The 23,880-nt window shown below is 41.3% G+C and overlaps 1 protein-coding gene across 1 annotated transcript in view; it reads left to right on the top strand.

Annotated features, from left to right (window-relative positions):
- Positions 1-18,807: 18,807 nt before the first annotated feature.
- syne2 (spectrin repeat containing nuclear envelope protein 2) overlaps positions 18,808-23,880 on the top strand; it is a 325,700-nt gene continuing 320,627 nt past the window's right edge. The window contains exon 1 of the mRNA XM_062967506.1: positions 18,808-18,940. The gene's annotated coding sequence lies outside the window, so the exon portion shown is untranslated. The remainder of the gene's footprint in view (positions 18,941-23,880) is intronic.

The following is a 23,880-nucleotide window of genomic DNA, read 5'->3' as shown; positions in this document are numbered from 1 at the left end:
CTCAGAGAAAGGCAAAGGCAAAACTCTTCGAACAAATCTTGCCAAGAAAATGATGCCTTTGAGTCACTATATGTCAGAAACACAAGAATGAATACCATGAAGGTCTTCCTTACATTATCTGGGGGGGAAACCCTAGGTTATAGGGCTTCTAACTGTCCTTCCTTCCTTCCTTCCTCCCTTGCCTGACATAGGAAAGAAAAGGAAAGAATATATATATATTAATGTTGCAATGCAAATACCTTTCCAAGAGTGTATCTGCAATACAGAATTAATTTAGTTTGACACCACTTTAACTGCCATGATGAGATTTATGGTTTGTTGAGGAATTACAACTTTTTGACAGAGCAGAGGAAAGACCTTATAAAACTACAACTCCTATGATTCCAAAGCTTTGAGCCATCTGTCACGGGTACTTTGATTGTATTTTTCCTCCATGGCACTGGGTTGGACTAGATGGCCTATGCAGTCTCTTTCAACTATGATTCTATGATTATAAGTGGTGTCAAACTGTATTAATTCTACAATGTAGATACACCCTTAGAGGCTCAAAGAGGAGAATACCAGCTTTTCAAATAGATTTATTGTGTACCATATTTTTGATACTTTTTGCTTGCTCAGATTTGTGAGCAATAATTTGTAAAATTTTAAAGCAACAATAGTAACTTGTGGAGCAAATATACCGTATTTATTGTACTACTAAGCCCCCTGGTGGACTGTGAAAAATACAAAGTGGACTGGACCAGAAAACATGCAGACACGCTGCTATGATATATCTGGTAATATACACCAGTTTATTTCCTTTAAACTTTAACAACGAATGGCAGTGAATGATCTTCCAGTCCACACGTATATAATTGATATTATATGTGTGTTTATGTGGGTATGTATTTTATTCTGACTCTGTACAGCCTCAGGATCTTCCTTTTCAAAAGCAATTTATGAATGTAGGATCAAATGCCTATGTGCACTGCCATCAATCATCACACCAACTTTCAGAAATGAATAGCATTGCTGTGCAGTGTTGTTTGAAACTGCATTATATGGTCAGTGTAGACTCATATAATACAAGTTAACTAGATTGAAATGCATTATATGGCAGTGTAGACCCATAATCTAGTTCAAAGAAATTAATCTGTATTCTTAAACTGGATTATAGGACAGTGTAAATCTAACCCTAGACAGCTTTAAAAAGATGACTAATTCATGGAGAATAAAACTGTGACTATTACTCACAATAGCTTTATGTTATCTCTAAAATACTGTTTTCAATGTGGCCCTCCACATTTGCTAAGATTAGGGTTGCAAAACTGGAAAAAAACATGCATTATAAATGTAACCTCCTTTTTACTAGAAATTAAACATAGAGTTGTGTTGGAGGACTTAGAGATTCTCGAGATATTTTTATGCCCGCCAGCAAAACTCTAATGTCCATAAATCCACACAGGAGAACCTAGAGAGTCCTACAGAGACCATATACATCAAATCAACATATAACAACATCCTCAAATGTTAAATCTCTAAATGCGGAGGGCCAACAACACACAGTCATTGTCTAGTATTATTATTCCAATTGCAATAGCTGCATCAAATGGAATCACTGGATTTGCAGTTAAGGGCGAGGCATTTAGGATTGTCTAGTGCAGTGGTTCTCAACCTGGGGTCCTCAGATGTTTTTGCCCTATTGTTGTCGACCGCGTTTTAGGGGATCGGGGCCCTTGAGGAGAGACCCGATCCAGTCCTGAGAGAACAGACCTTGACGGAGCCAAAAGGAAAATACGAGCCGCAATACAACCTGAAGCCGAAATGAAGAAGGTCCGCCAAAGTTGAAGGAAAATCCGCCAAGGAGTCTTTATTGAGCAATTCAGCTGAAGAGGACTCTGGTAGCGATCATTCGACTTACCAGCAGACTGCTAGACTGATTTCTAAAGGGTGCTTATTTTATTAATGGCAGCAATCAAGGATGTCTGGGTTTCTGTCACGTATACAGATTTCAGATATGCCTTGGGGTGTCAGAGATGGAAGCAAAGATGGGTGGTGATGAGCCATATTGACAGGCTCTGCAGGGCGCCTTCCTGAGGTGTCCTGGTTTTTCCTTTGGGTGAGATATGACAATGTTTGCCTTGGGGCGAATCTCCTTTAGGTCAACACTCCGAATTCGGTGACTCAAGCCCTATATTGTCCATGCAATTTGAATTTGATTGGATTTAGCGGTGGCAGATTATCCTTTTGTTTTTGGGAAAGGAAGCCTGGGTCATAGGAAATGGGATAGGTTCTGGGGTTCATGTTGAGTTCAAAATATTTCCTATTTGATTTCATGATTTGACAATTATATGAAATAAAATGAAAAATAAAATAAAGTTGGAATATAACCCAGGCTGGGAAAAATACATATTTTCCGGGGATCCCAAAGAGTACAAATACATATAGGCAGATAGATAGATTTCATGGAAATAAGGGAGAATTCATAAAAGTGAGTTACATTTCATAAAGGGGAATCATGAATGATATAAACAATTGAAAATATTTGATAAGAACGAAGTTCATAACATCTGGAGAACCCAGCATGGAAATTCATAAAAGTGGAGTTTTAGCAGCATGATTTTACAATTCATGAAGTTGTTATCTCTTGCCTCAGGCTAAAAGGTCAAACACCTTTTGTGCAGAGAGTTTTAGTAAACCACAGTAAACTCCAGCAAAAAGTCTCAATCACCTTCTACTATAAATATGAAATATAGAACATAAAGTCTTGATTTTTGAACTATCTTTTACAAAGTCCTGGGGGGGGGGGGTCACCTCGATCACACTATAACTCCGAGAAATCCCAGCCAGTTTACCTGCTGGTAGGATTCTTGGGAGTTAAAGGCCAAAAACATCTGGGGACCCCAGGTTGAGAACCATTGCTCTAGTGCTTCCTCAAACTACAACTCCCAGGATTCCGCAGGATATAACCATGGGAATTAAAGTGGAACTATAGTGATATGTGATTTCAGCTTCCCTAAACTGTGGGTTCAGAGTCCCAGCATATGTAGGCCCCAAAAATCAAATGAGACACAAATGGGTCTCATTTTCTCATTTATTCACTTGTCCAAAATTGTTGCCAGGAGAGTCTGTGCTCTCAAATCTGACATAAGGGTAATGGAAACACAGAGAGACATTTATAGGAATTTGATAACTATTCAAAACAATTGACTTTTGCTGCCTCGAATGCTGGTTGGTACGGATTAGTGAAGGCTAGGATTCGCACTTTGATTGGCTGAGGCGCACCATCTGCCACTGCGTCTGATTGGTTTCCAGGTCCGGTGGGAGCTTTAATAAACTACTACGGGTATACAAGATCCCAGAATACTTGTAAAGTATCTACACAAACACAAGATGGTCTATGTACAAAGAAAATATGTCCAAATAGCATATAGTATTATTAGTACACTCACAGTTGAGATCACCACAAGCAGAGTCATTCCTTGTAAGCAATTAGGCACTATATATAAGTTCATTGTTGCTGAGTATACCAACTCCTGAAGAAGGGGATTTTATCCCCGAAACAGGGTACAAAAATACCCGGGAACCCCTGTAGACTTGGGACTTTATTTGGACTTTACATGCGAAGACTTTCTTGAGAGCGGTGCTCCATCATTATTTTCTTCATTCCAGTATACAGCAACATGACCAACCATCTGTTTACTTTGTTTGGAAGATATTTTCATTGACTATGTATCCCTGAAGCCTAAATACATTGGAACCAATATCAGACTTGGATAACTTTTGTGTTAGAGCTGTTGCTCCTTTTCATTTTGTCTGGTACTGCCAAATTGAGCTTTGTACGGGGAACTTTAATAATACTATATGCTATTTGGACATATTTTCTTTGTACATAGACCATCTTGTGTTTGTGTAGATAGCTTTAATAAACTGCCATTGCTAAGTTTGAACTTTGCGGCTGCTTCTTGGGTATGTGGGGGAAAGAAGCCCAGTTGATGTGTGTTAATGTCTGTGTTCCTGCCAGAGCAGGTGGGACGATGAATCTGGGCTGGCGAAACAATGGGTGGCAATGGATGTTGACTTGACATGCTTGAACTGGTTCCCAGGAAGGGACAAGGACAACGTTGTGTACTATCCAACACAGTCTGCCTCTTGCCTGGATCTACAGCTGTTTCTCTAAGCAGCAATTCTCAGCGGGCCAACACCCAACAACAACACAAGTGCAGTCACGCTCCCAAACAAGTGGCAGACTTTGTTGTACAACATGATGTTTTGGTGCTTAATTTGTAAAATCATAACGTAATTTGATGTTTAATAGGCTTTTCTTTAACCCATCCTTATTATCCTACATTTTTGCTTATCCAATATTCTGCCGGCGCATTTATGTTGGATAAGCGAGATTCTACTGTATTGCTAAAGGATTATGCCTGAAGGGATGTTGGGATTTGAACTGTGTTCAACCCTAGTATTTGTATACATGTTTGTGCAACTTGTGGATTCAGGCTAGAGGTCATTTGAAGAGGTTAGCTGAACTGGGTTTCTGGGAGAAAGGTCACCCATAGATTCAATACTGGGGCCCTTCTTGGCATTTCCTTGAGCTGCAGGTATTGGAATCTTTCCGGGGTCCCAAGGTTTTGATAACAATAGTATTAGATTTGTGAAGGAACTGCAGTTCTCTAAATAAACCCTGCTGAACGCTGCGGAGAACATTTTTCTAAGGCCCTTATTAAAATTTAGAAAATGTTCCGATATAACTGTATTTTAAAATAAAAATGGAAAAAGGTGCAATTAGCACGTTTGAATCCGATTTATTTTTATTTATTTTGAAATGACCTTTTGTGGAGTACAATACAGTATATAGGTAAAGGTAAAGGTTTTCCCCTGACGTTAAGTCCAGTCGTGTCCGACTCTGGGGGTTGGTGCTCATCTCCATTTCTAAGCCGAAGAGCCGGCGTTGTCCGTAGACACCTCCAGGGCCATATGGCCGGCATGACTGCATGGAACGCCGTTACAGTATATACTTATGGCTTAGTTCCAAGTCCCATCAGTTGCCTCAAGATGTGGATTGAAATCAACTAAAACTCAGGCTAAAATAAATTGCCTAGTCTCAAAGTTGCTGCTAGATTTTTTTCTTCCTCAACATGCAATTTTCCTGCTTCTTGGCAGGGGGTTGGACTGGATGGCCCGTGAGGTCTCTTCCAACTCTAGGATTCTATGATTTTGTCCTTATTTTCCCCTTATTATGTTGAAACAGACCAACATGGCTATCTGATTTAACATGATGATTTTTTAAATTCCCCACTAGATGTCATTGTTGTTATTGGAAAAATCAGCAAAGAGTCCCTTGGCACCCTTATGGGTGCATCTACAACAGGCACGGGGAAAATTTCGGCTCTCCAGCTGTTTTGGACTTCAACTCCTGGCTGTTAGGAATTGTGGGAGTTGGAGTCCAAAACACCTGGAAGCCCGAAGTTTGCCCGTGCCTGATCTACAATGTAGAATTAATGCAGTTTAACACCACCACACCCTAACTACCATTGGTCAATGCTATAGAATCCTAGTAGTTGCACTTTGGTAAGGCACCAGCACTCTTTAGCAGAGAAGGCTAAATACATTGTAAAACTTCATTCCAATTATTTCACAGCATTGAGTCATGGCAGTTACATTGCTATCAAACTGTATTAATTTGACAGTGTAGATGCACGCTAGGACTCCAACAAGACCAAGGCAAAGATTACTGCTCTATAATGGATAACCCACAGTCATTTCATGCATGTCATCCTGTCTCAGCCTTAGAGCCCCTTGCCAAGAAAACTTGCCACAAAAACTCTGTTGGGTTCGTAGAAAGTTAGAGTTGACTTGAAGGCACTTAAAACAAGAAGGAAGGGTCAGTTTGTATGTGTGTTTATACATTTGCCTTCAAGGCACCTGTCAAATTATGGTGACCTTATGAATTCTTTGCCTAATAAATAATTATTTATTTTCGAATAAACCCAACAACATAGTAATAACCATACAGGGATCTATGTCAAATAGATGGATGGGTGTATAATTCCAACAGACGCTTTACCAATAAAAGCAATAACTTTAATGGCCACAAAAGTATATTACAAACCATTTCATGCTTCCCCCCCTTCTGCATATGTATGAGAAATTATGGTTGCAATGTTCTATTAACTTTTTATGTTATGTTTACATCCAAATGAAGACTGACAAATGGGGTCAGAGAAAATAACACAACCTTAAAATAAACAGAAAAGACAAGAAACTAATATTGTTGAGGTTAATGAATTCCAACGCTAATTTTTTTTTGCAGATTTTACAGTGGAAATAATCATTCTAAGACCAGAAGCTGCCCTGACAACAACTATCTAGGATATTATTTGTGTATATGGATTTTGTGTTGTTGCTGCTAGGTGCCTTCATGCCATTGCTGACTTATGGTAAACCTAAGGCAAATTTATCATGGAGTTTTCTTGGCAAGATTTGTTCAGAGAGGGTTTGCCTTTGCCTTCATCTGAGGTTGAGAGAGTGAGACTCACCCAAGGTCACCCAGTGAGTTTTTTGATGGCTGAGCTTGGATTCAAATCGTGGTCTCCCAGGCTGGAATTACACTGCTATATAATGCAGTTTCAGAATGAAGATTAACTGCATTGAACTGCCAAGTAAGGCAGCTCAATGCAGTTAATCTGCATTCTGAAACTGTATTATATGGCAGCATAGATCCAGCCCCAAGTCCTAGTCTAACATTTCTAACCATGTCTAACCATGTGGTGATCATTTTATTTTCATTGATATTCTGGAAACATCAACCATAAAGTTTGAAATCTCCTTCATTTCTATTATATTTCATTATTGTCACATGTTGTATCTTTTTTTGTGCCATTATATCCAAGAATTGTTCATTTTTAAGTTACACATTGAAGTAAGTTGTATATTTGTGGACAGCGGGGACACATTTAATAATTAACAGAGGCCAATGAGGAGACAACTGGAATTCAAATATATTTGAAATGTACCTCACAACCTCTGAGGATGCCTGCCATAGATGTGGGCGAAACGTCAGGAGAGAATACTTCTAGAACATGGCCATACAGCCCGGAAAACGTACAACAACCCCAAATATGTTTAGTTTAATATTAAGGTATTTATTTATTTATTTATTTGATTTATATACCGCTCTTCTCCCACAGTGTAATGTTAGTGTAACTATATTTATTTATTTATTTATTTATTTATTTACTTACTTACTTACTTACAGTATTTATATTCCGCCCTTCTCACCCCGAAGGGGACTCAGGGCGGATCACATTATACACACATAGGGCAAACATTCAATGCCTTGACATAGAACAAAGACAGAGACAAACACAGGCTCCGAGCTGGCCTCGAACTCATGACTTCTTGGTCAGAGTGATTTGTTGCAGCTGGCTGCTCACCAGCCTGCGCCACAGCCCGGGCCCATATGTTAAATGTTATGTCATACCAGGTATAAGGTATTGTGTATTCGTATGTTTCTCTTTCTCATAGAAAACAGAGAGTCTGTTTAATATGTACCGTATGTCTGTTGAATGTCAAATAATGTTTAGTGTTTGTGTGTAAAGCTACAATAAAAATGAATGTTTAAAACATCCAGTAAGCCACTTGTTTTGAATGTTTTTGTGACTATAAAAGTGTTGTGTATCTGTCAACTGATGGTGACACCAGAGGCACTCTAAGTGGGCAGCTTCTGGTCAAAGAAAATCTAGTATAATGCCAAGTTTTTAACTTTGTGTTTTTAAATACATTATAACTGTACCCTCAATTCGCTTCTGACACAATAAATAAATAAATAAATAATTGATGGTTGAATTGATTTCTTAATTCCTTTGATGATTTTATATATATATATATATACACACACACACACACACACACACACACATACATACACACACACACACATACATACACATATACATATACAGTATCCTTTTTGATCTTACCATGGTTTCTAAGATCCCTTTCTGTTTTTCTTAGTACCTGCAGGACCCATTATTTCATTTATCCACATCTAAAAAATTTCTCCTCTCAAGACATTTTCTAGGTCCTCAAATGCAACTCTGAGGCCTGTTGGTCCTTCATTTCAATAGGGTTTGCTATTATCCACAGTTTCATGTATCCACTTGGAACATTTCGGGAACATATCCCTTATGGATACAGAGGTTGTATTATAAAATACTTTTTCCTTGTCCTGTCCTTCCTCTAACACAAGATGCAAGAAGAGGAGAATAGAAAAAAAACAAAAACCAGTGCTGTTGTTATGCTACAAATAGGAACATTCAGGAAACAATCTTTCCTTCCTTGTTTCCAATCTGAACCAGTTCATTGGCTTTTACGGTTAATTCCAGTTCCAAGTGACCTATCACAATATTCCTGCTTCAATGGAGGTGATGACTTGAGCAGAGCTTGATAAAACTTGTTTAGGGATCTTGGGGAAATCACATTTTCCCAGCCGCAGTGGAAGAATTGCAAACTTCCCCGGAATAAATCTTGACAAGAAATCCATAAGGTAGGGTTGCCTTAAGTCAGAATCGACATGAAGGCATACAACCGCAGCAGCTGCACATTGTGATTGTGGATTACAGATTTGTTTGCTCTTTCAGTGTAATGGTGTTGCAATCACGAATGCTTAATGGTCATATAACTCCTTGAGTGAAAAGGGATCTTCCATTTCCTTGATGTATGATTGTGGTCAGCCTGAATATGTGCACAACATAATGAGACTAGCAAGGTTGATTTCCTGCACTACTTCCTAAATAAATATTATGTACAACAGACAGACAATAAGTCCTATATTTACCAGTGCTTTCTATTACACACCTTCTAATTACAGTGTTCCTGAAAAGCTTTGCATTGCCCTTAGGTACAGGCATAATTTAATTAACTACTGCTTTGACAAGAAGCTCCTTTTCACAAAGGCCTTTTAGGTTAGCCCAGCTCCTCCTTTCCCTGTGTCTAGCTGGAGTTTTTTTGGCAGCATTAGGATGTGTTGCTTTTTATTAGGTTTATAGGCATAGAATCTCTCTTCTGAGGATTCTATGGGCATGCCATAGTTTAAAACAGCACAACACTTCTTTTGTTTCATGCCCTCAAATCATTTCCAACTTATGGCAACCTGAAAGTGACCCTATTACAAGGTTCCCTAGGGCTGAGAGTGTGTGAGTTGAGTTTGAATTCTCTCTAGAGCAGTGGTTCCCAACTTTTATTTTGACCACGGACCACTTTCATCAGGTATCACTCTTCAATATTAGTACCAAAACAGTTACGAATCAGTTTTTGGTCAACTTAAATTCAGTTTGGTTATCTGGGCTGCTGATTCAGAAAATTGCATTGGATAGATCACATCAGCTCTAGTTTCTGATAAACAGAACATATACCATCTGCATATCCACAGAAAACCATAATTAATAATCTAGAATTGATGTGGTCTATCCAATGCAATTTTCTGAATCAGCACCCCAAATAACCCCAGGAACAGGCCTAAAAATGAAGACACCAAGGTGTCCCCACTTCTATGTGCCACATGGAATGGCTTCGCTCAGGGGGAGGGAGGAGGAGGAGAAGCAGCAATCAGGAGGCTTGTTGTCGTGCCTTTTGTGGATAGTCAGCTTCTTCCCTCTCAACATCCCCATTGCCTCGGCACTATAAGAGGGTTTCACAAGACCAGTCGCTCTTGTTGCAATGGTGTAGTAACGGAGATGCCATGGACCATATTTTAGTTCTTGGGGACCACTGGTAGTCCATGGACCACAGGTTGGGAACCACTGCTCTAGAGGCATATTCAAGGCAATGCTTAGCCTGTTCTTTAAACATTTTCTTTTCAAAAACCTGTTGTTGTAATAATAATAATAGAAAGGATTTTGCCTGTGGGTGGTGTCATTAAAGAGTCACGAATGCCTCATAGTCAGCAGTAATAATAGGGTTAGATAGTTTGAATGACCAAAAGTGTCATCCTTGGTGCCGCAGCCACAGAGAAGGTCATACCTTTTGTTCCCATCAACATGACTATGACAGAGGAGACCTGAGAGAAGGACCTTTCCTGATAATTTCAGAACCTGGGCCAGTTCATACAGAGAGACAAGTTCTGAAAAATAGCCTGGTCCTGAGCAAAATAGGGCTTTATTAAGTCATAGCCAGCCCTGTGAATTGTACGTGGAAACAAATTGTCAACCAGAGGAGCACTGTGTTATAAATGTTATAGCAGAGGAGTATTATGGTCCCTGCAACTTCATACAGGGAGATGAACCACACCATCTGTCCTGTGTCCTTCAGATTAGTGGAAAATACAATCCTGTTAATTGTGCTAGGTGGAAAAAAAATCAACCGCTCATCCAGTTTTATTTTTAAGTGGAATGCTGGGAGCAGGAAATCATCTCATTCAAATAGCTCAGGAAGCAAAATGTCTTAACTTCTAACACTGAGACTTCTAAAAAAACCTCTTTATCTAACAAAGATGTTGGCAGGAGAAAGGTTAGATCAGTTGAAATTAGGTTCTGGAGGAAGGCACTATAGTACCATGACCTGCCAAAAAAAGACAAACCATAATAATATAATAACTTTATTTTCATATCCCGTCTCCATCTTCCTGAAGGGACTCAGGGCAGCTTACATAGGGACAAGCCTGATCAATATACCGTATATACTCGAGTATAAGCTGACCCAAATATAAGCCGAGGCACTTAATTTTACTACAAAAAAACTGGGAAAACATTGACTCCAATATAAGCCTAGGGTGATAAATTTCAGAAATAAAAATAGATACCAATAAAATTACATTAATTAAGGCATCAGTAGGTTAAATGTTTTTGAATATTTACATAAAGCTCAAATTTAAGATAAGACTGTCCAACTCTGATCAAATCATTATTCTCATCTTCTTCACTGTAAATGTGCTTATGTATCCTTTTAATAATAATAGAGTGAAATAATACATGTAATAATAATAATAAATACAGGAAAATAATAAATGCAATAATAATAATAAGATCAGAGTGAAATAAATGTATTATTATTAATAATAAAATAGAGTAAAATAAATATAATAGTAGCAACAATAATAGAGAAAAATAAATAAATGTAATAATACCAATAATAATAGAGAGAAATAATAAATGTAACATATATTCTTGAGTATAAGCTGACCCAAATATAAGCCAACCAGGACCCTCACCTGAGTATAAGCCGAGGGGGGCGTTTTCAGTCTTAAAAAAAGGGCTGAAAAACTAGGCTTATACTTGAGTATATACAGTAGTTTAAAATAGCACAATAAAGTTTGTAAAACAACATCATAAAACAATATAAAGCAAACAACATCATAATACAGTATAAAACAAATGGGCGTAGAAGTAAATCAAGCCTAAATACTCAATGAAGAAACTGTGCCTATCATACTTTGGACATATCATAAGAGAACATGACTTGTTTGAAAAGACAACAATGGTGAGAAAAGTGAAGGGAAATAAGAAAAGAGAATGACTTCATCAGAGATGGATAGACTCAAGGAAGACACTGCTATCTCCAATGCTATTAAAACAACTTTAACGTAAGTTATTTAGTTGAAGAAAAAATATGCATGGGGAAACTTTACATCTTTTGTTTGTTTGTTTTTCTGTGATGAAGAACAGATTTTTTTCCAAAGCTCCACAAGTGATGAAACCCATCTTAAAATATCATAGTTGTTCCCTATGTAGAAAGGGACAGATGACTGCTTGTTAAAAATAGCTGTCAGGCTGAAAAAAGCAGACAGCAGTCTCCATGCCAGAATGAGAGGTTATAGCTTGCTCTGCCTCCTCCTTGGATTTCCTGTCCCTTGGCTGAAAAAGAATGATGTAAAAAAGGAAGTACCATAAGTAAGCAACAGCTGATGAGTCCTGCTAACATTAATACTCCATGACTAAGGGTGAAAATGAGGCTAGCAACTCAGATAAGAGGCGGTCATTGATGCCTCCAAACAAATGGGTTGCTAGGAATGAAGAGCATAAAGAAAGAGCTTGGAAAAGTTACTTTTTTGGACTATAACTCTCAAATTCCACAGAAAGTATAGTCACTGCTATTCTTGGCTGTTTACTAGGCTGATCAATGCATGGTTTCCATGACTAGATATCTCCAAGTAACTTTTTCAAGCTCAGCCTTTAGGTATCTCAAATTTAGTATCCTAGCCCCCATTTCTAAGAAACATAAACAATCCCTTCTAACAAGTAAGAGAAGAATGAAGCAGTGGAGAAAAAGAAGAGACATCTGAAAATGGACTAGTTGTGCTCAGTGGCTTCTATGCCAATGGACTGATCATCCTGGAATACAGAGGTTTATTCTGAACATTATGAGAGCTGTCCAAAGTGCTGAACCCTATTATTTAATAATTTTAACCCTTTTGTTGGCATATTTAAAATTCAAGTTAAAGCCCAGAGTGTATACACTGCTCAATTTATACGGAAGCTGGGATTTTTGGTAAGTGGAGCATGTCCAGAAGAATGCTAAAATTCTGGAAACCATGCCGTATGGGAAGTTGCTTAGGAAATTCGACATCCTCAGCTTGGAGGAAAGATGGTTAAGAGAGGACACAATAGTCAGCAATTTTTAAATACTATAAACGACACCATATTGAAGTTGGGGCAATTTTGTTTACTGCTGCTCCAGAGATGATGATTTGAAGCAATGGATTCAAACTGCAGGAAATTCCACCTGAATATTAAGAAAAATGTCCTGACAGTAAGAGCTATTCCACAATGGATGACAGTTCCTAGGAGTGTCGTGGTATCTCTTTCCTTGGAGATTTTTAAATAGAATCTGACTGGCCATCTGTTGGGAGTGTCTTGATTGTGTCTTCCTGTAAGACAGGATTTGTTTAGGTTGCATAGCCCTAGAGGTTTCTTCCATCTTTATGATGCTATGATATGTATCTTGTCTTTTCTCCAAAACTGGGACTCAATGCAGCTTACATACAAAAAATACACAAAAAGTCAACATTAAAACACAATTAAACTCTTAACAGTCCTCCTCTGGCCTCTTTGATGAGCAAGGATCTATACTACCCATGATGTCTCTCACTTCTCCAAGGGTCCTGCTCACATCCCCAGGCTATAAAAGTTGAAAATTATCAATTAACACTGGACAAGCAAGACCAAGGTTATATCCAGAACAGTATTAATTATAGCATCCAAGTCAGAAATTATCTGAACTCCTTCCTCTGAAATATATTAAAATGTCATGGGGTCTTATACCTAAAAAGCTATTAGATCTTGGAAACTAAGTTAAGCAGTGTTAACCCTGGTTATTACTTGGATGGGAGACCACTAACAAGTATTAGGTACTGTTGGATTTATTTAAGAGGAAACTAAAAAAACTATCTCTGAATACTTCTTGTCTAAGGAAATCCTTTAAAAATCATGGATTTGTATGTCAAAGTGTGGCTGTTTACTATGGTAGCCTTATACTTTGAGTTTTAGTACTTGAAATTGTATATGTGATTTAATTGTTTTCAGGTGTTGTTATTCTTTGCTGTTGTGTTTTATGGTTTAACTGTGCTTAAAACATTTAACTTTTAAAAAAACAGTGCACATCACTTGCAATGTGGGCCATTTTCCCTCAGATCAATCAGGTGCAGTCATAGAAACAGCATTATTTGAAGCTGAAATTCCCAGACTCAGTGTTGCTTGGTGAAAGTTTGTGGTGTAATACAACTCAGCCCCACACCTTCCTCATTTTGATTTACTTGCACTGGTTTCTCTGCTGAGACACTTTATGGTGGCGTGTCTGCTTTGAAATATGGAACAAGTCCATGGATGTGAGGAATCTCCAGCAACCCTATTTGCCTCCAAGGCAACATTTTAATTAGTTCATTTTAATTGACTGTCCAATCTGTGAACTAGCTGCCTGAAGCTAAACAGAGAGACAAAGGCAAAAGCAGAAATATCACACTGGCCCTGTTCATGGGAAATAGCCGGAATTTCAGAAGAGTTTGGAATTTAGTTCCCTGGAACTCTCTGATTATTCATGTATTAAATTAAAATGCTATCTCTGATAATCTCTAGATACTCCAGTGTGGTTCTATAGTCAGCTATAGAATTGCAACCCAGTAGTACTTGTGGCTCTGATGTTGGAGAAAGGTTACAGGACAGTTTGAAGTCAGACATCATACCCACAAGCCTTGTGTCTAAATCCAAACCCCACTTTCCTGATTAAACAGAGCAAACTGTAGCCTTCCAGATGCTACTGTATCCCAACTACCATCAACTCTAGTCATGATGTCTAATTGTGAGAAATACAGGAGTTGTAGTTCAGTATCTGGAAGACAACAAAAAAGCACAGAGTGAGCCAGATTTGGCCCACAGACCTTGGGTTTGACACATGTGATCTGTATTACTGATCTCTTGTGGCTGCACCTGAGTGCTGTATATATACCTGTATTTAAAGGTAAAGGTTTCCCCTGATGTTAAGTCCAGTCATGTCTGACTCTGGGGGTTGGTGCTCATCTCCATTTCTAAGCCGAAGAGCCGGCGTTATCCGTAGACACCTCCAAGGTCATGTGGCCGGCATGACTGCATGGGGCGCCTGTATTAGCACATTAGACTTGAGTCTAATGTGCCATCAAATCTAATGTGAAACTCAGGCCCCTTCTACACTGCCATATAAAATCCAGATTATCTGCTTTGAACTGGATTATATGGCAGTGTAGAAGGGGCCTCTGTTTTCAAAACCCTGAAACCAAAAAAGTATTTGCTGGCAAATATAATGCACAAAAAGTGCACTGTTGTCAAAGGCTTTCATGGCCGGAATCAATGGGTTGCTGTAAGTTTTCCAGGATGTATGGCCAAGTTCCAGAAGCATTCTCTCCTGATGTTTCATCCACATCTATGGCAGGCATCCTCAAAGGTTGTGAGATATATTGGAAACTAGGCAAGTGGGGTTTGTATATCTGTGGAATAATGTCCAGGGTGGGAGAAAGAACTCTTGTCTGTTGGAGGCAAGTGTGAATATTGCAATTGGCCACCTTGATTAGCACTGAGTGGCCTCTTACAAAGTGCACTGTTTGTAATTTGGCCAAAAAGGGTGCTCATCATTACAGTGGCTGCCTGCTTACAATTCCCTCGTTAAAATGCTATGAGGTTATGGGGCCGTAGTTTGGGATCATGGGCACTGCCAACGAATGCTGATGCCTCACCAAATTACAAATCCCAGCATTGTGTAGCATTGAGCCATGGCAATTAGAGATGTGGTCCCTCAAATAGGAATTCTAGGTGCTCCTGAAGTACCTTCCCCCCTTTTGATTTGGTTCAACATTAAATTACTATATGATGGGAATCTCATGCGCAGCCTAATTTTGGGAGGGTAATTTAGCCAAAAAAAGGGTGAGCATTAGATTTAAGCAAATACGGTAAATACTGCACCTAGAGGCCAATTCCTAATTTTTCTTCTGTTGTGCCATTATTTATTTTCAGAGTCCGCAGTGAAGCAGTGTGGATATTGTAGTTGAAACACCACAGCTGGGTTTCTGAGTTTTCCGGACTGTATGTTCCAGAAGCATTCTCTCCTGATGTTTCACCCACATCTATGGCAAGCATCCTCAGAAGTTGTGAGATATATTGGAAACTAAGCAAGGAAGGTTTATATATCTATGGAAGGTCCTGCTGCTGTTCAGTCATTTAGTCATTTCCGACTCTTTGTGACCTCATGGACCAGTCCACGCCAGAGCTCCCTTTCGGCCGTTGGCAGTTCCTTCAAGGCCAAGCCAGTCACTTCAAGGATACCGTCCGTCCATCTCGCCCTTGGTTGGCCTCTCTTTTTCCTTCCATTTTCCCCAGCATCATCGTCTTCGCCAAGCTTTCCTGTCTCCTCATGATGTGGCCAAAATACTTCAGCTTTGCCTCTAATATCCTTCCCTCCAGTGAGCAGCCGGGCATTATTTCCTGGAGGATGGACTAGTTGGATCTTCTTGTGGTCCAAGGCACTCTCAGGATTTCCCTCCAGCACCAAAGTTCCACTACTGTGGAAGGTCCAGGGAGGGAGAAAGAACTCTTGTCTGTTGGAGGCAAGTGTGAATGCTGCAATTAATCACCTTGATTAGCATTGAAAAGCATTGCAGCTTCAAAGCCCTGCTAATTCCTGCCTGTCTCAGATTTTTTCAGAATTTATTTATTTCATGTCAAAAGCATTGTACAACAAATACATTTCAAATAATGGACGTTAAAAAAAAGAAATCACAAGCAACTAAATAGTTTTGGACCAAAAACGGGCAACAGCAACTGCATTGTCTGTAGCTTTAAACAACTCCTCCTCCGTACATGAGGCAGGGCATTGTGGGCAAGCATACATATGCTGAGTTGTTTGTTCAGCTCCACAGTCACACAAGGTGGAGGATTCCTCCAGGTAGTGCCACCTTGCCAAGTTGTCTTTTGATCTGCCCACTCCGCTTCTGAGTCTGTTCTGGGACTTCCAAGTTGCCCATTCTTGGTTTGCCCCTGGAGGAAGACCCTCTTGGGGGGCCATCCAGTTAGAATTGCCAGGTTTAGCTGCCCAGAGAGACACCCTTGCTGTTGCTGGAGGAACATCCAGAGGAGTGGTGGTTCTCATGAAGCCCTTCCTTGATTTGAGTCTACTGGGAGGAGGGTGATAGCCATGCAGTGGGTGGCTTTCACAATGTTCGACGTTTTTTCTCTCACCGTTAGCAGTAACTTCCCGTCGCACGTCAGGAGGGGCAATGCCAGCTAACTTGTAGAGTTTATCAACAGGTGTAGGTTTAAGGCATCCCGTGATGATTCTGCATGTTTCATTCAGTGCTATGTCCACCTGCTTTGCATGGGCAGACTTGTGCCAAACAGGACAGGCATACTCTGCAGTTGAGAAAGACAAGGCCAGGGCTGATGTTCTCATTACTTGTGGGTCTGCTCCCCATGCGCTGCCAGTCAGTTTCCGCAGGATGTTATTGCGTGCAGCTACTTTGTGCTTGGTGTTCATGCAGTGTTTCCTATATGTTAGTGTTCGGTCTAAGGTGACACCAAGGTATTTAGGATGGAAACAGTGTTCGAGCTCTTGGCCTTCCCAAGTAACTTTCAGTTTCCTGTTGGCTTCGCGGTTACGTAGGTGGAAAGCACACACTTGTGTCTTGGCAGGGTTAGGCTTCAGGTGGTTCTCTTTGTAGTAGCTGGAGAGATCTTTCAAGGCATTGGTGAGTTGCTTTTCAACTGTTTCAAAATCTTTTGCTTGTGTTGTAAGGCCAAGGTCATCAGCATATTTTTTCAGAAGCAACACTCTGAGACATGGGAGCTAGGGGAAGTTAACAAAGAATGCCCCCAGGCAGAAAGTAGCTAGTAGATGTAGTCATTCAATGCAAATTAGGGTTTACAAACTGGAACATTACGCTGGCCTCCAACTGACAAGAGTTCTGCCCTCACCCTGGACTTCCCACAGATAAACATTCCTTGCTGAGTTTCTCCATACCTCACAACCTCTGAGGATGCCTGCCATAGATGTGGGCGAAACGTCAGGAGAGAATACTTCTAGAACAGGGGTCCCCAAACTTTTTAAGCAGAGGGCTGGTCCACAATCCTTCAGACTGTTGAGGGGCCGAATTGTCATTTGAAAAAATAATACAAACAAATTCCTATGCATACTGCACACGTCTTATCTGTAGTGCAACAACAACAACAACAACAAAAGAATACAATATTTAAAAATAAAAACAATTTTAACCAACATAAACCTATTAGGATTTCAATGGAAAGTGTGGGCCTGCTACTAGCCAATGAGATAGTCAAGTTAATTAGGATTGTTGTTGTTGTTGTGTGCCTTCAAGTCATGTCAGACTTTGGCCGAGCCTAAGTCTAAAATTATTTATTTACTGCATTTATTTACTACATTTATATCCCACCCTTCTCACCCCGAAGGGGACTCAGAGCAGCTGTATGTTCATACAATATATTATATTATTAGCATAACACAATATTAGCATTATATATTACTATATTGAACTATATCACTATACTATTATATAATATGTAATATATAACATATAATTAATATTATATGGTATTACTATTAGTATTATATTGTATAACATAATATTATTATCAATATTATATGGATATACAGTATATTATATTATTAAAACTGATATAAAAATATTATATTATAAAACTGAGGGCGGGGGCCAGGTAAATGACCTTGGAGGGCCGCATCCGGCCCCCGGGCCTTAGTTTGGGACCCCTGTTCTAGAACATGGCCATACAGCCCGGAAAACATACAACAACCCCAACACCACAATTATTTCAAGTTGAGTAATGAAAGGTTCTGTGCGCCAAGTGTGGTCCAGATCCATCAAGTCACAGAGGAGTCTTTGTGGGACAAATAAACAGACTGATTTTCTTAATATATCTATAGGTCCAGCACTAATCAAGAGTTGTGGCTTGAAGCTGCTGCTTGTTATGGTGATGGCAGTGTAAGCGGTGGCCAGGAGCTTTCCACTTACAATGCAGGAGCCCTTCTTTCCTTTTTGCTGCCCACCCACCTCCGGAGGCGGGCTCTGCTCGGCCTCGGCCACGTGCTGTTTGTTTGTTTGCCCAGATCCAGGGGGAGGGAGAAGAGCAGGAGGAGGAGGAGGAGGAGGCGAGGAAAAGCCCCTCCAGGCCCAGCCCAGGAGGGAGGAAGCAAGCCAGGGAGGGAGGGAGAGGCTCCTTGCTTTCGGCGCGCCTTCCCTTCCCTTGGAGGCAGGGCGAGATCTAGGCTTTCCCAAACGGCCGCCTTTCTCCTCCTCCTCCTCCTCTTCTTCTTCGTCTTGGCGCTTGGAAGCGGAGGAAGCAAAACCGGGGCGGAGTTGCCGCTCTTGAAGCCAAAGCCGGGAGGGAAGAAAGAAAAGCAAGCAAAGAAGGAAGGCGAGAGAGGACTGACTCCAAGAGAAAGAGCGAGGAGCGCCTGGAGAAGACCCGTGAGTCGCGTCCTCTTCTTCTTGGTGGAGGGGCTTCGCAAGGGTCCCCTGGCAGCAGGAGGAGTGTCAGTCGCCTCCCTGGTCCGCCTTCCCATCCCTCTGCCCTCAATCTCTCCTTTAGGCAGAAACAGGCAACTTGGGGGAAACAAAAGGCAAAACCACCGAACGCGCAAACGGAGCGAGCGAAGGAATGTGGCTTCATTAGCTTTCATCTTTCCCTTTGCTTTGCTTCTTCATATTTGGAAGCTTGAGCGCTGAGCACAAGCTTCCTTCCTTTCTTCCTTCCTTCCTTCCTTGTTCTCCTCCCTTCCTTCTCTTTCCTTCCTTCCCCTTTCTTTTTCCTTCCTTCCTTCTCCTTTCAATTTCCCTTCTTCCTTCCCCTTCCTTCCCCTTCTTTCCTTCCTTGCTTGTTTCCTTCCTTTCTTCCTTCCCCTTATTTATTTATTCACTACATTTATATCCCGCCCTTCTCACCCCAAAGGGGACTCAGAGCGGTTAACAAATTATACCTACATACAATATATTATATTATTAGCATAGCACAATATCAGCATGATATGTTACTATATTGTACCAAACCACTATACTGTAATATTATTAGTAATATTACATAGAATATATAATTGATATTATATTATTATTAGTATTATATTGAATTACATTATAATATGAGCAATGTTATATGTATATACAATATGTTATATATAGAATATATATATATATATATATATATATATATGTGTGTGTGTGTATATATATATGTATATATATATATATATATATATATAGTATCATTAGCATAGCATCACACAAAGCATAATAACGTCCAGGAATATATAAGTATCAAGCATTAAAAACAATTAAACCAGTTACAATTATTCCTTTCCCATCACTCCTTCTGCTTCCTTCCTTCCCCTTTCTCCCTTCTTATCCTTTCCCTTCTTCCTTCCTTCCTTCCCCTTTCTCCTTTCTTATCCTTTCCCTTCTTCCTTCCCTTCTCTCTTTCTTTCCTTCCTCTCCCTTCCTTCCTTCCTTCTTCTCCTTCCCCTTCCTTCCTTCCCCTTCTCTTTCTTTCTCTTCCTTCCTTCCCTTCTCTCCTTCTTTCCTTTCTCTTTCTTTCTCTTCCTTCCTTCCTCTTCCTTCTTTCCTTCCCTTCTCTCCTTCTTTCCTTTTTCTTTCTCTTCCTTCCTTCCTTCCTCTCCCTTCTTTCCTTCCTTCCTTCCCTTCTCTCCTTCTTTCCTTTTTCTTTCTCTTCCTTCCTTCCTTCCTCTCCCTTCTTTCCTTCCTTCCTTCCCTTCTCTCCTTCTTTCCTTTTTCTTTCTCTTCCTTCCTTCCTTCCTCTCCCTTCTTTCCTTCCTTCCTTCCCTTCTCTCCTTCTTTCCTTTTTCTTTCTCTTCCTTCCTTCCTTCCTCTCCCTTCTTTCCTTCCTTCCTTCCCTTCTCTCCTTCTTTCCTTTCTCTTTCTTTCTCTTCCTTCCTTCCTTCCTTCCTTCCTTCCTCTCCCTTCTTTCCTTCCTTCCTTCCCTTCTCTCCTTCTTTCCTTTCTCTTTCTTTCTCTTCCTTCCTTCCTTCCTTCCTCTCCCTTCTTTCCTTCCTTCCTTCCCTTCTCTCCTTCTTTCCTTTTTCTTTCTCTTCCTTCCTTCCTTCCTCTCCCTTCTTTCCTTCCTTCCTTCCCTTCTCTCCTTCTTTCCTTTCTCTTTCTTTCTCTTCCTTCCTTCCTTCCTTCCTTCCTTCCTTCCTTCCTCTCCCTTCTTTCCTTCCTTCCTTCCCTTCTCTCCTTCTTTCCTTTCTCTTTCTTTCTCTTCCTTCCTTCCTTCCTTCCTCTCCCTTCTTTCCTTCCTTCGTTCCCTTCTCTCCTTCTTTTCTTTCTCTTTCTTTCTCTTCCTTCCTTCCTCTCCCTTCTTTCCTTCCTTCCTTCCCTTCTCTCCTTCTTTCCTTTCTCTTTCTTACTCTTCCTTCCTCTCCCTTCTTTCCTTCTTCTCCTTCTTTCCTTCCTTCCTTCCCTTCTCTCCTCCCTCTTCCCTTTCCTTTTTCTTTCTTTCCTTCCTTCCCTTCCTCTCCCTTACTTCCTTCTCCTTCTTTCCTTGCTTCTTCTCCTTCTCCTCCCTCCTTTCCATCCTTCCTTCCTCTCGTCCGTCTTCTAGGCGGGAAAGTGGACAAACAGGGCATGAAAGAAGGAAAAGATGGAGATAGGGCACCCCTCCCTGTCTTTCCTTTGGAAGAGAGGGGTTTTCCTCCCCACTTTTGGGTTGGAGGGCTGCATAACCTGCAAGGGATGTTTCCTTCCTTCCTTCCATTCTTTCCTGGGGTGGGTTTCCCCTCTCGTTGGGCCCCCTCCCTTTCTTTTCGGGGCGGGGCCTCGCCTCTCCTGCCCTCTGATTGGCCGCGGCTTCTACCTGGCGGTCTTTGTTGTCTGGAGCCGCCTTTGTTCTCCTGCCGGAGGTGTTGGGAGCCAAGGAGGGAGGGAACCCCTAGGCCATCCAGCCAGACCCCCTTTGGCCACGCAGGGACACAGGCCACCCCCCATTCTTTGCTTAACCACCTGCCTTGAAGGAGATGCCATCACAGCCCCACGCTCTTACTCTCAGGAAGTTCTTCCTAATGTTTAGTGGGACCTCTTGTCCTTCAGTTTGAATCCATTGCCTTGAATGTGGACCTGTGTTTATATGCTGTAGGTTAGGTAAAAATTTTCGTGACCGGCTCTGGGGGTTGGTGCTCATCTCCATTTCTAAAGCGAAGAGCCAGCATTGTCCATAGACAAATCCAAGGTCATGTGGCCGACATGACTGCATGGAGCACCGTTACCTTCCTGCCGGAGCAGTACCTATTGATCTACTCACATTGGCATGTTTTCGAACTTCTAGGTTGGCAGGAGCTGGGGCTAACAGCGGGCGCTCATTCCGCTCCTGGGATTTGAACCTGGGACCTTTCGGTCTGCAAGTTCAGCAGCTCAGCGCTTTAACACACTGCGCCTACCACCATCATATGCTGTAAGATGTCTTGAATCCCAAACTGAGTAAACCACTGGCTAGAAATGCATCTGATGGTGGTGCAGACTTGTGCCCCAACTGAATTGTTCAGTCCTTGCGCACATCTATTATTTATTTATTTACAGCATTTATATTCCGCCCTTCTCACCCCGAAGGGGACTCAGGGCGGATCACATTGCACACATAAAGGCAAACATTCAATGCCATAACATAGAACAGAGACAAGGCATGGGCTGGCCTCAAACTCATGACCTCTTGGTCAGAGTGATTTGTTGCAGCTGGCTTGCTTTCCAGCCTGTGCCACAGTCCGGCCTACACACATCCATTCTTCAAGACATGGGCAAACTTTGCCCCTCTCTCCAGGTGTTTTGGACTTCAACTTCCACAATTCCTAACAGCCTACCAGCTAGGTTGCTATAAGTTTTCTGGACTGTATGGCTATGTTCCAGAAGCATTCTTTCTTGACGTTTCACCCACATCTGTGGCAGGCATCCTCTGGAGTTGTGAGGTCTGTTGGAAACTAGGCAAGTGGGGTCTGCCAGAGGCAAGTGTGACTATTAGGAGCCTCCAGTGGCTTAGGGGATAAAAGCCTCGTGACTTGAAGGTTGGGTTGCTGACCTGAAAGTTGCCAGGTTCGAATCCCACCCGGGGAGAGCGCGAATGAGCTCCCTCTTTCAGCTCCAGCTCCATGAGGGGACATGAGAGAAGCCTCCCACAAGGGTGGTAAAATATCAAAACATCCAGGCGTCCCCTGGGCAACGTCCTTGCAGACGGCCAATTCTCTCACTCCAGAAGCAACTCCGGTTGCTCCTGACACGGAAAAAAAAGTGTGAATATTGCAGTTGACCACCTTGATTAGTATTGAATAGCCCTGCAGCTTCAAATTTATTTATTTATTTATTTCTCACATTTATATCCTGCCCGTCTCACCCGAAGGGACTCAGGGTGGCTCAAAGCTTGTCTGTTTCCTATATGGGGGAATCCTTTGTTGAGAGATGTTAGTTGGCCTTGATTATTTCATGCCTGGAATTCCCCTGTTTCCAGAATTTTGTTCTTTATTTACTGTCCTTTTCGAGATTTTTACTATTGGCAGCCAGATGGGGCCCCTGGTGGCGCAGTGTGTTAAAGCGCTGAGCTGCTGAACTTGCGGACCAAAAGGTCCCAGGTTCAAATCCCGCAGAATGAGCACCCGCTGTTAGTCCCAGCTCCTGCCAACCTAGCAGTTTGAAAACATGCCAATGTGAGTAGATCAATAGGTACCGCTCCGGCGGGAAGGTAGCGGCGCTCCATGCAGTCATGCTGGCCACATGATCTTGGAGGTGTCTATGGACAATGCCGGCTCTTCGACTTTGAAATGAACACCAACCCTCAGAGTCAGTCACGACTGGACTTAACGTCAGGGGAAAACCTTTACTTTACCTTTACCTTTAGCCAGATTTTGTTCATTTTCATGGTTGACTCCTTTTTGTTGAAATTGTCCACATGCTTGTGGATTTCAATGGTTTCTCTGTGTAGTCTGACATGGTGGTTGTTAGAGTCTATTAGGAATTGTGGGAATTGAAGTCCAAAACACCTGGGAGGAGAGCCAAAGTTTGGCCATGCCATCATTATTCTGAAGAGGGGGCAGTCGTGATTACATAGGACCATGGAGTTATTAAACTGGAAGAGACCCCAATGGCCCTCCAGGCAGGACACGTAGGGACACGCCTGCCATCCAAGCATCCAAACCTCCAGAGAAGGAGACTCCATCCACCACACACCCCGAAGCAGCATATTCTGCTGACAAACAAAATATGACACCTTTACCTGAAATTTGAATCTATTGCTTCGCATCCTAGTCTCCAGAGAAGCAGAAAAAAATGATACTCCCCCCAATGTGACTTCATTTTAAATATGTAAACATGACTATCACATCCCTTCTCAGTCTTTTCTTCTCCAAGATAAATCTACC

This window comes from Anolis carolinensis, chromosome 1 (assembly GCF_035594765.1).
Source record: "Anolis carolinensis isolate JA03-04 chromosome 1, rAnoCar3.1.pri, whole genome shotgun sequence".
In the NCBI taxonomy this organism is placed as follows: Eukaryota; Metazoa; Chordata; class Lepidosauria; order Squamata; family Dactyloidae; genus Anolis; species Anolis carolinensis.
This window is presented reverse-complemented; position numbering and strand designations above follow the sequence as displayed.